General features: G+C 43.3%; 1 protein-coding gene across 4 annotated transcripts in view; it reads left to right on the top strand.

Annotated features, from left to right (window-relative positions):
- SOCS5 (suppressor of cytokine signaling 5) overlaps positions 1–15,803 on the top strand; it is a 232,217-nt gene that overhangs the window by 143,848 nt on the left and 72,566 nt on the right. For 2 of the 4 annotated variants that reach the window (XR_008891641.1, XR_008891638.1), the window contains one exon: positions 4,464–4,545. The exons of 1 other annotated variant lie outside the window; for it this stretch is intronic. The gene's annotated coding sequence lies outside the window, so the exon portion shown is untranslated. Of the gene's footprint in view, positions 1–4,463; positions 4,546–12,167; positions 12,240–15,803 lie in introns of all 4 variants that reach the window. One more of the 4 variants, XR_008891639.1, reaches the window with a different exon arrangement.

Here is a 15,803-nt window from a genome sequence, read left to right as displayed (position 1 = left end):
TAAGCAAGCGCGATGTTGGCCACCAACTCGTTCCATGGTCAAGACAACTACATTCATGGGGAAAGCTGGGCACTGGGCAGGGGATCGCAGGGGTTCCCAGCAGTCGAATAGGGGATAAGTTTACAATAACTGGACTTCTCCTTTAATAATTCATTGCTATCACTTATAAAGTAAACAGTTGAGATAACATGAAAACATACTGCAATTTTTAGATTCATTCTTACCCGAGGGAGCAAAGTACAGTTTTGCTGTAAAGTGTTATTTTTTCTCTATGTAACGGCATTTTCCCCTTGGTTGTCCCAAATAGCAGCAGGACAATATGTGTCTGGATGAGTCCGTCATGAACTGCGGCAGTCATCCGATCCCATCACAATTATTCTAAAGAAGATGAGTTTTATGATCACAAGAAATGTGAGTCTCCAAACTGCAATGTCTCATGTAGACTCAGGTACAGAGTCTAATGAATCCCCTTATTTTACCTTTACCCCTAGAAGGTGATACAGAATTTTTCTAAAAGTGGACTGCCACGTCAAATTCCTCAGAATACATGATGATAGAAATGTTTCATAGTAAACAGAAAAGTAGGATAATGAGCCCATTTAATAGGCCAAAATACAGTGGTCCCTCAACATACGATGGTAATCAGTTCCAAACGGACCATCGCATGTTGAGGGATCCGTGCAATGTTAAGTATAGGACAGTGGTCTACAACCTGCAGACCTCCAGATGTTGCAAAACTACAACACCCAGCATGCCCGGACAGCCGTTGGCTGTCCGGGCATGCTGGGTGTTGTAGTTTTGCAACATCTCGAGGTCCGCAGGTTGTAGATCACCGTTAGAGGAAGTTGTACTCACCTGTCCCCGCCACTCCGGACCATCACCGCTGCCGGGGATGTCGCTGTCCATCGCTGTCCCCGAGGTGTCCCCTGACGGATAGCCGTTTATGCGATGGCCCCGACATACAAAAGCATTGTATGTTGATGTTGCCTTCAGCATGCCCGGACAGCCAATGGGTGTTGTAGTTTTGCAACATCGGGAGGTCCGCAGGTTGTAAATCACTGTTAGAGGAAGTTGTACTCACCTGTCCCCGCCGCTCCGGACCGTCACCGCTGCCCGGGATGTCGCTGTCCATCGCTGTCACCGTGTCCCCGAGGTGTCCCCAACGCTCCGGCAACGCTCCTATTGGATGACGGGACGGCGTGTGGGGCGACGTGATGACGTCGATGGAGAGCGCCGACGATGCAGAGGATCCTGAAGAGGACGCGCCGGAGCCCCGAGGACAGGTAAGTGATCGTCAGCGGACCACACGGGGCACCGTAAACGGCTATCTGGCGGCAGCTGAATCAGTCTGCGCTGCCGGATAGCCGTTTATGCGATGGCCCCGACATACAAAAGCATCGTATGTTGATGCTGCCTTCAGCTGCCTCTCAGAGGCCATCGCATGTTGAAATTATCGTATGTCGGGGGCCATCGTAGGTCGAGGGGTCACTGTACCTGACATAATCTTTGGGCACTGCTATACAGTCTGAACTGAGGAGCAATGGCCTGAAGTAGTGAGGCTGTGAAGGAAAATGGGGGCCAGAGGAGGAAATGTGGCCAAACAACTAAAAGCAGCTGTTAGTGGGGACCATGGCTGCCTGCTGGGATGTGGCACTGGAACAGGGTGAGGTGAGTACCAGGTGGCGATCTGCAGAAACTTAGAAAGCATGTGAATTGCTTGATCTGATGTGCTGAAATTACAAAACACTATCAGAGATATTCATCAAACCTTACCAAAATTTTACAAAAATAACTAACAAGGCTAGGCATTTCTTTTCCATATGCCACCTTACTGCTATGGCATTTCTTGGTCTATTCTTTCCTAGTTACAGCTGCTATAAAGCACTTACCAGGCTGCACTGACTACGTACTGTACAGACAACTCGAGAGGGAAGTATGTCTCCAAGATGGCCGCTGCCAGAAAAGTTTATGAAAATCAAAGATATATTTCAATATTACTTTAAATATTCTTATCAGCTTATAATGATGTTCCCCCCCCTACATTTTACTTGAATGTAGGAGACTGTTCAGATTGCTGCAGAGTTCTATGAACTGTTCCATTCCTTTTCCCTACAGATGATCAAGCCTTTGTTTGATGTGAACGCTAGTGTTGCTCGCGAATATTCGCAATTCGAATATTATTCGCGAATATCGCATATTCGCGAATTCGCGAATTTCGCGAATATAGCGCTATATATTCGTAATTACGAATATTCGTTTTTTTTTGTTTTTTTTTCTTCACAGTACACATCACAGTGATCAGCCCTCTCTGCTTCCAGCTTGTGTGGTGTAAAGAAGGCTGTAATACTACTGTGTGAGACTGGCGTGCGAAAATTCGCATATGCGAAAATTAACATATGCAAATTTTCGCTCGCATATGCGAATTTCCACATATGCTAATTTTCGCATGCACGTATTTTCGTATACGCGAAAATAAAACGAGAATATAACGAATATTCGAATATTCGCGAATATATGACGAATATTCGTCCATATATTCGCGAATATTCGCGAATTCGAATATGGCCTATGCCGCTCAACACTAGTGAACGCTCAGACATTTCTTATCTGATTGGGAATTTTTTAAGTAAACCGTTACAGTTCTAAATCATTTATCTTATAAGAAACTCCCAGAAGGCCTCCGCCTGACAGGAAGTTCACAGCAGATCCAGGGTAGAGATATCTTTTCTGAAGCCTGAATATATAACTAGCACAGAAATACAGAAATTCACTTTTATAAGGACTATGACAAGTAAAGTAAAAAATGTATAGCCAATATTTCTTCATAGGCTATAGAATATGGTGAAGACTGTGGCTTTTCTGACACGTCTGGGGTTGTATGGGGAATTGAGCACTTTCCTTACATTAATGAGGTGTTTCCACTATATAACATGATGGCATATTCCATAAATTCCTGATTGGTGGGGGTCAAGCTGCCAGAACCCCTACCGATCCTTAGAATAAACCAGTGGAAGAGGTCAGTAAAAGGGTACTCCTCTGCCCCAGCATCTGAAACATTATGTTCCGAACGCTGGGTGCGGGCTACAGGGGTCGTGACGTCACAGCCACGCCCCTCGTGATGTCACGCCATGCCCCCTCAATGCAAGTCTATGGGAGGGAGCATGGCAGCCACCACGCCCCATCCCATAGACTTGCATTGAGGGGGCATGGTGTGACGTCACTAGGGGTGTGGCCGTGATGTCACGACCCTCGCAGCCCGCACCCAGCGTTCAGAACAAATTGTTCTGGATGCTGGGGAAGTGGAGTACCCCTTTAAGCACTGAAGGTCCTTCAGATATCCAGCCCGGAAATCTAGGAAATGAATGGCAGGTTTGGCAGTAGAGCCTTTCATACCATATCCCGGACCACTCCAGGTTGTAGATGAACTGGGTGTGCTTTACTAGCAACATGTACAAAAAGTATTTAGATCTCCGCTGATCAGGAGAAAAAGCCGGGAGAAGTTTTCGCCCAGCTCCGTGTCATGTGATCGAGACAGACTCGCCATGTAAGAGTCTATGAGAGTGTCTCAATCAATTGACACAAGCAGGGGGAGGGGGCTGGCAGAGGAACACTAAGAAACCACCACCCACCCCCAATTAAAATGGAATTTGGAATGTGGCCAAGACATGTCAAAAGTTTTTCCTAATGACAGCTACTCTTTAAAGGGGTACTCCAGGGGAAAACTATTTTGTATTTTTCAAATCAACTGGTGCCAGATTTGTGAATTACTTCTATTAAAAAATCTTAATCCTTACAGTACTTATCAGCTGCTGTATGCGCCAGGGGAAGTTGAGTAGTTCTTTTCTGTCTGACCACAGTGCTCTCTGCTGACACCTCTGTCTGTGTCAGGAACTGTCCAGAGTAGGAGCAAATCCCCATAGCAAACCTTTCCTGCTCTGGGCAGTTCCTGACACAGAAAGGTTTGCTATGGGGATTTGCTCCTACTCTGGACAGTTCCTGACACAGACAGAGGTGTCAGCAGAGAGCACTGTGGTCAGACAGAAAAGAACTACACAACTTCCTCTGTAGTATACAGCAGCTGATAAGTACTGGAAGGATTAAGATTTTTTTTAAATAGAAGTCATTTACAAATCTGTTTAACTTTCTGGAGCCTGTTGATATGAACATTTTTGTTCCACTGGGGTACCCCTTTAAGAAATAGGGTCTGCCCTATTCTTGTCTAGTCTACATTCAGATAGCCCCTTTAACTGGATACACATTCAGGACACATTTACTGGAATTTTTGCAACTCTTTTCCAAACTTCTCTTCCAATATTTTTGCTGCATGATTTGTAATAAGCTGTTACCTTGTCATATATTACATTAATTAATGAATTAACCTTGTTAGTAACATTAGTAACTTGTGTTTGAAGAAAAAAATACTTTAGTGGCTTTTCAAGGTTTCCTGTTCTCTGCATTTTCAGCTTCCAAATAATGCATCAACTACTTTGTACAGCGGCCAGAAATGTCCGGCTACTAAAGGCAGGAAATTCTCAGCATTCTGAGGTAACATTCACGTTTTTGTCTTAAAAACTTCTGTACTTACAAAAACATCTTTGCAGAGAACCGACCATTATCTGAAAAATAACATTTTAGCCATTGAAAATATGCACTTAAAGGGGTACTCCGGTGGAAAACTTTTTTTTTTTTTTTAAATCAACTGCTTCCAGAAAGTTAAACAGATTCGTAAATGACTTCTATTAAATAATGTTAATCCTTCCAGTACTTATTAGTAGCTCCTGAATACTACAGAGGAAATTCTTATCTTTTTGGATTTCTTTTCTGTCACGACCACAGTGCTCTCTGCTGACATCTCTGTCCATTTTAGGAACTGTCCAGAGCAGCTTATGTTTGCTCTGGACAGTTCCTGACATGGACAGAGGTGTCAGCACGAGCACTGTGGTCGTGACAGAAAAGAAATCCAAAAATAAAAGAATTTCCTCTGTAATATACAGCCTCTAATAAGTACTGAAAGGATTAAGATTTTTTTAATAGAAGTAATTTACAAATCTGATTAACTTTCTGGCACCAGTTGATTAAAAAAAAAAAAAAAAGTTTTCCACCAGAGTACCCCTTTAATGCCTCTCTCCTTTAGGACTGAAAACTATTATGCAAAATGTCATCCAAAAGGGATGGAGCGAAAAAGTACTAATTGTGGCTCTGAAATCTACGGGTGTCATTGGTTTCTTCCAAATATAAATATAAATGAGATGTCAAGCACAGGAGAAGATCACGTGTCCAAATTTTCTAAAGTCCATGTATTGGGGACTTAATACAGAGGTCCCCAACTTTATATAGCTTGCAAATGAGGCTTGTGTTTTAAAGGGGTACCCCGCTGCTAGACATCTTATCCCCTATCCAGAGGATAGGGGAGAAGATGTCTGATCGGGGGGTCCCGCTGCTGGCCCCCCTCCCCCCCCCCCCCCCCGCGATCTCCTGCCGGGTTCTTGCGGCAATGGTTGTGACATCTCAATACATCACACCATGTCCCCTTCATTCATGTCTATGGGAGGAGGCGTGTCTCCGACACGCCTCCTCCCATAGACATGAATGAAGGGGCCTGGCATGACGGCACAAGGGGCGTGGCCGTGATGTCATGATCACGGCCTCCGGCTCCGAGCATTCTGAATAAAATGATCAGCACACTGGAGCACCAGAGTACTCCTTCGAATGGGGTTCCTGCAACTCCTTCTGCTAACATTGGTCAAGGATTTTGAGCATTAGTTCCAATGGTTACTCTAATGCTGAACTAACCTGCTTACATTCATGACATTTAAAGTAGCCATATACATTATGTAAAAGAAGGTTAAAGGTTGAGCAACTATAGAATGAACAATCGTTTAAAGGTGGCCATACATTTTTTAATAATTGTTGGCCCAATGTATATTCACAGCACAGGAATGTACAGACTCGGCACAGCACTGAACAAGTGAAAAATGTCCGGAGGCTTATATGGTGATACACCTCTATGAAGGGATATGGATGGTGTCTTGGGGCTGCTCTTATATGGACCAAAATGGCAAAAAATACAAAAAGGTAGTGGAATATATTAAAGCACTAACCCAGTTGTTGGTGAACAGGAAGGCATTTTTATTCCATAATCCACGGGGAATGCACACAGCAAAGAAAGGGAGGAAAAGGAGAGAGCTCCGAAGAGCTCGTGGGTGATGGTCTCATTTTGCCGGTGCTTGCTTGGTCATAGTCGTTGGCTGTCCGGGCATCCTGGGAGTTGAAGTTTTGCAAAACCTGGAGGGCCACAGTTTGAGACCACAGATGAAAACGTTGTAGTCTGTTACCACGGTGACTCATGTCTACATAACAGCTGTAGACACAAGACTGCATGGCATTTTTCCCCCCTCAAGGCTATATTGTACATTTGCTTTGTTTTGCAATTGGCCAATAAAAAAGGCTAAGCATACCCCTTACAGAAGTATAGAGAAAACAGCAGTGTATACCTTCGGAAGGTGTGAAGCTATTGAGGGTGCTGAGGTAGGAGCACCACCGGTCTTTGGTGCCTAAAGATCCTTCTGCGACCTAAGAGGAGGGCCGTACAATGAACGCCATTTAGTAGGTGTGAGCTCGGGGACTATAAGTTATGCTGCTGACCATAGAAGGTTTTTATGGGTAACGGAACTGTTTTTCTTTCCAATAGACCAAAAGGTTCCCAGTTTCTACATCTGCATTTTATTTAACACAGGAACCTCATACATTTTATTTAACTCTAAATCCAACTTTTAACCTGTAAATGTTTTACATTTTTTTACTTTTTCGATCCATGTCTCTTTGAACTGTTGTCCAAATATGAAACAACCTGTAAAAGGTGCATTGGTATTGAGATCACAAAAGTCAGAATTATGGCTTACCGATAATTCAGTTTTTTTGAGTCCACCATGACAGCCACCAGAGAGATGGTCCTCTTGGACCTAATAGGAACAGGAACAGAGAGTTTAAAAGCCCCTCCCCTCCCACTCCTCCTCAGTGTTTTACAAATTACCCTTTAGGGACAGGATAAGATGAATAAATAAACACAAATCAATATTAACAATACTAATAATAATAAGGGGGGGGGGGTATGAAGGGGCTGTCATGGTGGACTAAAAAAACAAAAACGAATTATAGGTAAAGAATAATTCTGACTTTATTCTTCGTCCACCATAACAGCCACCAGGGAAATACCAAATAAACTTAATTAGGGAGGGACAATAGCATGCAACACTTTCCTTCCAAAAGAAAGGGCCTGGCTATCTGATAGGTCAAGCCTATAATGCTTTAAAAGCTATGGGATCTAGACCAGGTGGCAGCTCTGCAGATTTGGTCAATAAATGCAGCAGATTTTTCAGCCCATGAGGCAGACATGGCCCTAGTAGAACGAGTTTTCAATCCTTTTGGAACTGGTTCCCCTTTGGATGTGTAAACTTCCAAGATGACTGTTTTGAGCCACCTAGCGATTGAATTTTTAGAAGCCTTCTTGCCCTTGTAAGGCCCCTGAAACTGAAGAAGTAAGTTGTTATCTTGTCTCCAAGGGTTAGTTACTTCCAAGTATCTTAGAAGACATCTTCTAACATCTAATGTATGAAAAAAAAAATCCTGATCATTCCTCGGATTTTCACAAAAAGATGGAAGTACAATCTCTTGAGATCTGTGGAAATTAAAAACAACTTTTGATAAGAAAGCAGCATCCAACCTCAGAGTCACTCTGTCATCTGAGATAGTCATGTAAGGTTCTCTTATAGATAGAGCCTTGATTTCACTAATTCTATGAGCAGTTGTAATTGCAATTAAAGGGGTATTCCAGGCAAAAACTTTTTTTTATATATCAACTGGCTCCGGAAAGTTAAACAGATTTGTAAATTACTTCTATTTAAAAATCTTAATCCTTCCAATAGTTATTAGTTTCTGAAGTTGAGTTGCTGTTTTCTGTCTAACTGCTTTCTGATGACTCACGTCCCGGGAGCTGTCCAACTCCTATGGGGATATACTCCCATCATGCAAGGGATATTCTCCCATCATGCACAGCTCCTGTGACGTGACATCATCATTGAGCAGTTAGACAGAAAACTTCAGAAGCTAATAACTATTGGAAGGATTAAGATTTTCTAATAGAAGTAATTTACAAATCTGTTTAACTTTCCGGAGCCAGTTGATATATAAAAAAAAGTTTTTGCCTGGAATACCCCTTTAAGAAAGCAGTTTTGAGTGTCAAAAATCTAAGAGATATTTGATCCAAAGGTTCAAAGGGAGAAACTGTTAGGCCTGAAAGAACCCAATTAAGATTCCACAAGGGTGTTCCGACCGGAATTTTATTGATTCTGGCTATGTCTCTAAAGAAACGTTTAATCCATCGATGATCCACAATTTACTGATCGAACACTGCACCCACAGCTGCCACCTGGACCTTAAGAGGCCTTTTTCAAACCCTTCCTGCAAGATGTCAAGTATACAGGGAATATCAGGTTTGGAAAGATTCAATTCTTTAGGAGCGACCCATTCTACAAATTTCCTCCAGATCTTCATACAAATTTTAGATGTATATTTTTCCTGCTTCTTAGAAGAGTAGCAACCACTTTTTCAGATAAATCCCTTTGTTTTAAAAGGGACTCCTCAGAGACAGGCAGTAAGCTGTTAATTTTGAATGTCCTGATGACATACTGGGCCCTGGAGAAGAAGATTGTCTATTAAAGGAAGAGGATAGGGATCGTCTATTGCAAAGCTCTTCAGAAGACAGAACCAACCTTTTTTGGCCCAAAAGAAGCTACAAATATTACTGTTAAATTGCTATCCCGGACTTTTGCTAGTGATCTTGCAATCAGAGGGATTGGAGGAAATGCATAGGCGAGAGGAAAGTTCTGAGTTTGGGCAAATGCAACAACCGCCTCCGGATTGTCCCTTGGGTCCAGAGAACTTCCCCACTTTCACATTTTTCTGGGACACAAATTGGTCTATGCAAGGAGCTCCCCACTTACTTATTAGAGACTGAAAAACCAGTGGGTTGAGAGACCACTCAACTTGGTCCAATGTACTCCGCCACCGAATTGCAGGAGCCTTTTAGATAAACTACTGTGATGGAAGTTACATTCTTTTCTGACCAGACAAAAATTCTTGAGGAGATCGCTTGCAGAACTCTGTACTGTTTTGAGCCTCCTTGATGTTTGATGAATGCTACTGCTGTAGAATACACTTTTATGTCTCAATTTACTATCAGATGCTTGGCAACCTGTAGAGATTCCCATATTGCTCTTAACTCCTTGTAATGTGAGGAAAATATTTTCAGATGAGGAGGCCACTGACTTTGAAAGTAATCTTGATTTATGTGATTCCCCAACCCCAGGCGCTCGTGTCTGTAGTTATTATTATCTGATCTGGGTACCAAAGTACTCCCTTCTTCAGGTTTGTTTCCCTCAGCCACCAATTCAGAGACATTGACACCCTGGGGGACAATTAAAATTTCTTCTCCAATGAGAATTAGTTTCGTCCCAAACCACTAGAGTTTGAGCTTACAGCATTCTCGAGTAGAATTGTGCCCATTGGACAGCTGGAATAGTGGAAGTCATTGAACCCAACACTGACATAGCTTCTTTTACTGTTACCGAAATGCGCACAGCCTCCCCTGGACCACAAACAAAGCTGCACACTACAGGAGCCATCAGCAAGAGACCGGGAGTCCACATGAGACTGCAGCTTCCACCGGATAAGCAGCAGACAGCCTGCATGGAATCCCACCAGCACTGGAGGTACGAGCAGCCTGCGCGAGGACGGGGCACACAGGCGGTGGATACAATTAGCGTATCCTAGTGTGGGGACATATAGCTCCTCTGGAGCACAGTACCTCACACAACCCGGAGGCAGGGAAGATCACTTCTCCGCGACCACAGGGGGATAAGGATGAGGGAGCCCAAGGAGGGGACCGCAAAAAAGAAAATACATTTACAGAGTCCACCAATAGACCCCGGACCTCTGTCCTGTACCTAATTGGAACAGGAAAAACACTGAGGAGGTGTGAGAGGGGAGTGGCTTTTAAACTCTCTGTTCCTGTTCCTATTAGGTCCAAGGGGACCATCTCTCTGGTGGCTGTCATGGTGGACCAAGAATAAATAAAGAAATAATGATTTTCTTTAAATGGGCACTCTCATTAAAACAAATTTTTGCTATTGCACTCCTTATGGTAAATAAAAAATATTTCTAATTTACTTTGTTTAAAAAAAGTTTTCTATGATTTATTTGTGCTTAAAAAAGCTCAAGAGCACATTTCCCCCATCTTATACACAGACTTAGGACCAAGGTCCAAACACAGAAAGTGCAACCTGGAGTGCTGAGGGGGGTGTCCAACCAACAGCATATGGCAGTTAAGTGTGAGAGGAGCTATGATTGGATGAGGCTGGACACACCCCCCTCAGCACTCCAGGCTGCACTTTGTGTGTTTGGACCTTGGTCCAAAGTCTGTGTATGAGATGGGGGGAAATGTGCTCTTGAGCTTTTTTAAGCACAAATAAAACATAGAAAACTTAATTTTTTTAAACAAAGTATATTACAAATATTTTGTATTTACCATAAGGAGGTCAATGGCAAAAATTAGTTTTAATGAGAGTTACCCTTTAAAATTCCACCAAGCCTGCTGGTAATCCTGAGATAGCGGGTGAGTGAAGCTCTGCCATTGGCCCAGCCGCAGCTGTCGTGCTAGATACATATTCCAAAAAGGGGTGATAGAATGTGGCGGAGCAGACCGAGTCCTCCTGCCTACCTGGACGGCACATTATTGGTCTTGGACGGATTCCATTGTAATATGTGTTTGACTCTCCTTTGAAAGCTGTTAGAAATGGCAGCATTCACGCATCAGTGTAAAGTACAGTATATTGTATAATGAGAACATACTCCTGTCACTTTGGATTTCTGCATAGAGAAAGAACACAGATATCGCCGGAAAGTATTTATGATGCCGAAACGGGACTGTGTGGAAACAGTGCAGAGAAGTTTGGTTTTAGAAGAATGTTGTATGGAATGAAAAATAAAATATGCATTTTCAATCATCATTTTACCCATGGGGGCCTCTTTGGTCCTTGTTTTTCACCCAAAGGTTGAGTGATGAAATTGTTAAAGTGTACCTACTGTATAAACCAGTTTTCCTAAAACAAAATAAACTTTGCAATATATATTGTTTCTCTTTCTTAAAGGGGTACCCTGCTGCTAGACATCTTATCCCCTATCCAAAGAATAGGGGATAAGATGTCTGATCGCGGGGGTCCTGCTCCTGGGGCTCCCAGTGATCTCCTGCAGCACCTGACGTTCTAAACAAACACAGGGTTCCTGTGGCAGTGGTCGTGACATCACGGCCACGCCCCTCGTGCAGTCACACCACACTCTCTCCATTCATGTTGATGGTAGGGGGTGTGTCTGCTGACACCCCCCCTCCCATAGACATGAATGGAGGGTGCTTGGAGTGATTGCACGAGGGGCGTGGCTGTGACGTCACGATCACTGCCTTCGGCTCAGAGCGTTCTGAACGAAATGTTCAGGATGCTGGAGCACCGGGGTACCCCTTTAAGTTATCAGGCACCTTAGTTTCTAGATATGTGGCCACTACACTATATAAAATAGTTCCGAATCTCTGCACTCACTGAAAAACTATACGCACACATATATTGTGGCAGTATGGCTTCTGGAGTGATATGGATATGCCTCTGACATAAAGAAAAAAGGCTTTACTCCTGTTAGGGTTGGTTCTAAAGCCCAAGTTGATAAGGCTTGTTAGAAGTACCTGAGAGACCTTTATATTTATTGTACTGTTATGTAAAGCAATTTTGTATATATTCATGATTAAAATTTAGTTTTTGTCTACATCTTCTTTGCAGGCCTATGTGTCCCCATGGTAACAGGTTACACAAACACACTGGGGGAAATTTATCAAAACCTGTGTAGAGGATAAGTTGCCCAGTTGCCCATAGCAACCTATCAGATCACTTCTTTCATTTCACAAAGGTCCTTTTCAAAATGAAAGAAGCGATCTGATTGGTTGCTATGGGCAACTGGTCAACTTATCCTCTGGACAGGTTTAGATAAATCTCCCCCACAGAGTATTTTGATCCTGCAGACATAATGGTATATACACTCACTGGCCACTTTTTTTTTTTTAGGTACACTTTGCCAGTACCAGGTTGGATTCCCTTTTGCCTTCATTCTTCAAATGAAAGCAAACTTTCTACAAGGTACTGGAAACATTCCTCTGAGATTATCGTCCATACAGACATGATGACATCACACAGTTCCTCCATATGGACGTGAGACATCACACAGTTCCTCCATATAGACGTGATGACATCACACAGTTCCTCTATATAGACGTGATGACATCACACAGTTCCTCTATATGGACATGATGACATCACACAGTTCCTCCATATAGACGTGATGACATCACACAGTTCCTCCATATGGACATGATGACATCACACAGTTCCTCCATATGGACATGATGAAACACACAGTTCCTCCACATGGACATGATGACATCATACATTTCTTCCATACGGACATGATGACATCACACAGTTCTTCCATACTTACATGATGACATCACACAGTTCTTCCGTACGTACATGATAACATCACACAGTTCTTCCATACGGACATTATGATATCACACAGTTCCTCCATATAAACATGACGACATCACACAGTTCCTCCATATAAACATGATGACATCACACAGTTCCTCCATATAAACAGGATGACATCATACAGTTCTCCCATATGGACATGATGACATCACACAGTTCCTCCATATGGACATGATGACATCACACAGTTGCTGCCGATTTGTCGGCTGGACTTCCTTGATGAGAATCTTCTGTTCTACCACATTCCAGCGGTGATCTGGTTGTGGAGGCCATTGGAGTCAAGTGACCTCATTGTCCTGTATTAGATGATGTCATGTGACCTCATTGTCCTGTATGAGATGATGTCATGTGACATGGTGCATTTTCCTGCTGGCAGTATCATCAGAAGATACAGGGGACACTGTGGTCATACAGGGATGGACACAGTCAGCAAAGATACTCAGGCAGGCTGTCATGTTCATACCATACTCAGTTGTTACTTAGTGTGTTAAGAAAATATCCCCCACACTATTACAACACACCAACGCTAACAGTTAATATAACCTATGTTTTCACCTTGTTATGCCGAATTCTGACCCTGTTATAGGAATATCACAGGTAGAATCAAGACCAATCAGACCAGGTAATGGTCTTCCAGTCTTGGTGCCTGTGCGAATTCTAGCCTCAATTTCCTGTTTTTAGCTGAGAGGAGTGGCATCTGGTGTGGTTACGGTGTCCATATTAGGACATCCTCAGGCATCATCCTTAACTCCATCCTCTCTCAGGCAAAACTCCGTCCTCCTTTCTCCCTCATCCAAAACTTCCTCCCTCAGGCAAAACCCGTCCTCCTTTCTCCCTCAGGCAAAACTCCCTCCTGTCTCAGGCATATATATGCGTCCTCCCTTAGGCAAAACTTTCTCCTCCATCATGCAAAACTCTGTCCTCCCTAATCCCTCAGGCAAAACTCCATCCTCCCTCAGGAAAAACTCCATCCTCCCTCAGGAAAAACTCCATCCTCCCTCAGGAAAAACTCCATCCTCCCTCAAGCAAAACTCTGTCCTCCCTCAGGAAAAACTCCGTCCTCCCTCAGGCAAAACTCCATCCTCCCTCAGGCAAAACTCCGTCCTCCCTCAGGCAAAACTCCGTCCTCCCTCAGGCAAAACTCCGTCCTCCCTCAGGCAAAACTCCGTCCTCCCTCAGGCAAAACTCTGTCCTCCCTCAGGCAAAACTCCGTCCTCCCTCAGGCAAAACTCCGTCCTCCCTCAGGCAAAACTCCGTCCTCCCTAAGGCAAACCTACAAGAGGTCTGCAGAGTGTGCGAGAGGCTACACACGGGAGCGTAAATGCTTAGTTGCGTGTTTCCCAACCAGGGCGCCTCCAGCTGTTGCAAAACTACAACTTCCAGGTGTGAGGAAGGATAGAGTTTTGTTTGAGGGAGGAGGGAGTTTTGCTTGAGGGAGGACAGATTTTAGGATGATGCCTGAGTATGTCCTAATATGGACACTGCACGTAGGTCTTCTGCTGCTATAGCCCATCTGCTATAAGGTTCGAGATATTTTGCATTCAGAATTGGTATTCTGTATAGTGATAAGACTGCAGGATCAGACTACATAGATATATTTTATTTGTTACCTGTTTCTTAGTTTATAAAACATCTCAGTTCCTTGATACCTTGCTATTGAAGTATATAACAGTTCAAAATCTCTGTACTCACTGAAAAACCACGCCCAAACACAATACTGTACCTATTTCAGAAATGGCTTACTCGTGTCAGTGCGAAACTTATTTCTAATTTCATAAACATTCTGCTGCTGCTCCTGTGTTGGTGAGATGGGAAGGTTTTATGCCTCACGAAGGAGCCGATGACTGTTCCCAAAACTGAGGCTGGTAGAACAAAAGAAAGTCATTTCGGACACTGAATCGTCTTGTGGTCTTGGGGGGAGGGTGCAGTGCTCTTGGGCATGGGAAACATCATAGCAGGTAGTGCCCATCCCCAAATAAGAGAACATACAAAAGGGGGAAAACTAATGAAATATACATGATAACATGCTATAGTCTGGAATAATGATATTACTTAAAGGGGTTCTCCACTGGAAAAAATTTTTTTTTTTAAATCAACTGGGGCCAGAAAGTTAAACAGATTTGTAAATTACTTCTGTTAAGAAATCTTAATCCTTCCAGTACTTATCAGCTGCTATATGATCGACAGGAAGTTCTTTTCTTTTTGAATTTCCTCTTTCTGTCTGACCACAGTGCTCTCTGCTGACACCTCTGTCCATGTCAGGAACTATCCAGAGCAGGAGAGGTTTGCTATGGGGATTTGCTTCTACTCTGGACAGTTCCTGAGATGGACAGAGGTGTCAGCAGAGAGCACTGTGGTCAGGCAGAAAGGAAATTCAAAAAGAAAAGAACTTCCTGTGGAACATATAACAGCTGATAAGTACTGGAAGGATTAAGATTTTTAAATAGAAGTAATTTACAAATCTGTTTAACTTCTTGGCACCAGTTGATTTAGAATTTTTTTCCCCCCAGTGGAGAACCCCTTTAAGTACATACACGTGACTTTTTGTTCTATGGCTACTAGAATACTTGTGCTCCGGAGCCTTTTGCTGAAGTATGTATATACTAGAACAATGGTCTGAAACTGTGGCCCTCCAGATGTTGCAAAACTTCAACTCCCAGCATGCCCGGACAGCCGTTGGCTGTCCGGGCATGCTGGGAGTTGACGTTTTGCAACATCTGGAGGGCCACAGTTTCAGTACTAGAATGTACTAGAATGTCATATTTATGTTCTTGCCGCCCTGTGTAGTAAATCCTGCAAGGTTTAAGATCACTGGTTCTTGCCTTGCCAAATATTAGCTTTCCAATCTTACTCCGTTCCCCTGCCGATCTTTGTTTGGAAGCCTGCCCAATGACATGATGTCTATAGTGAAGCCACATAACCATGGCGGTCATGCAATGCCGCAAAGTGACATCAGTAGAAATGAATCATCATGGTGGCTGACAGCTTCTGGTGGCTGTGGGCATAGGACATAATGTCACTAAGGACATCATGGGTGATTCCAAATAAACAGTGGCATTGGACCCAGGAGAGAGGTGGTGATAGATTAAAAGGTAAGATTGTAAGTTTATTAATACCTATTTTGAAATTTGTCATGAATAATACAGGAGCCCA

The sequence above is a fragment of the Hyla sarda genome, chromosome 3 (assembly GCF_029499605.1).
Source record: "Hyla sarda isolate aHylSar1 chromosome 3, aHylSar1.hap1, whole genome shotgun sequence".
Taxonomy (NCBI): Eukaryota; Metazoa; Chordata; class Amphibia; order Anura; family Hylidae; genus Hyla; species Hyla sarda.
This window is presented reverse-complemented; position numbering and strand designations above follow the sequence as displayed.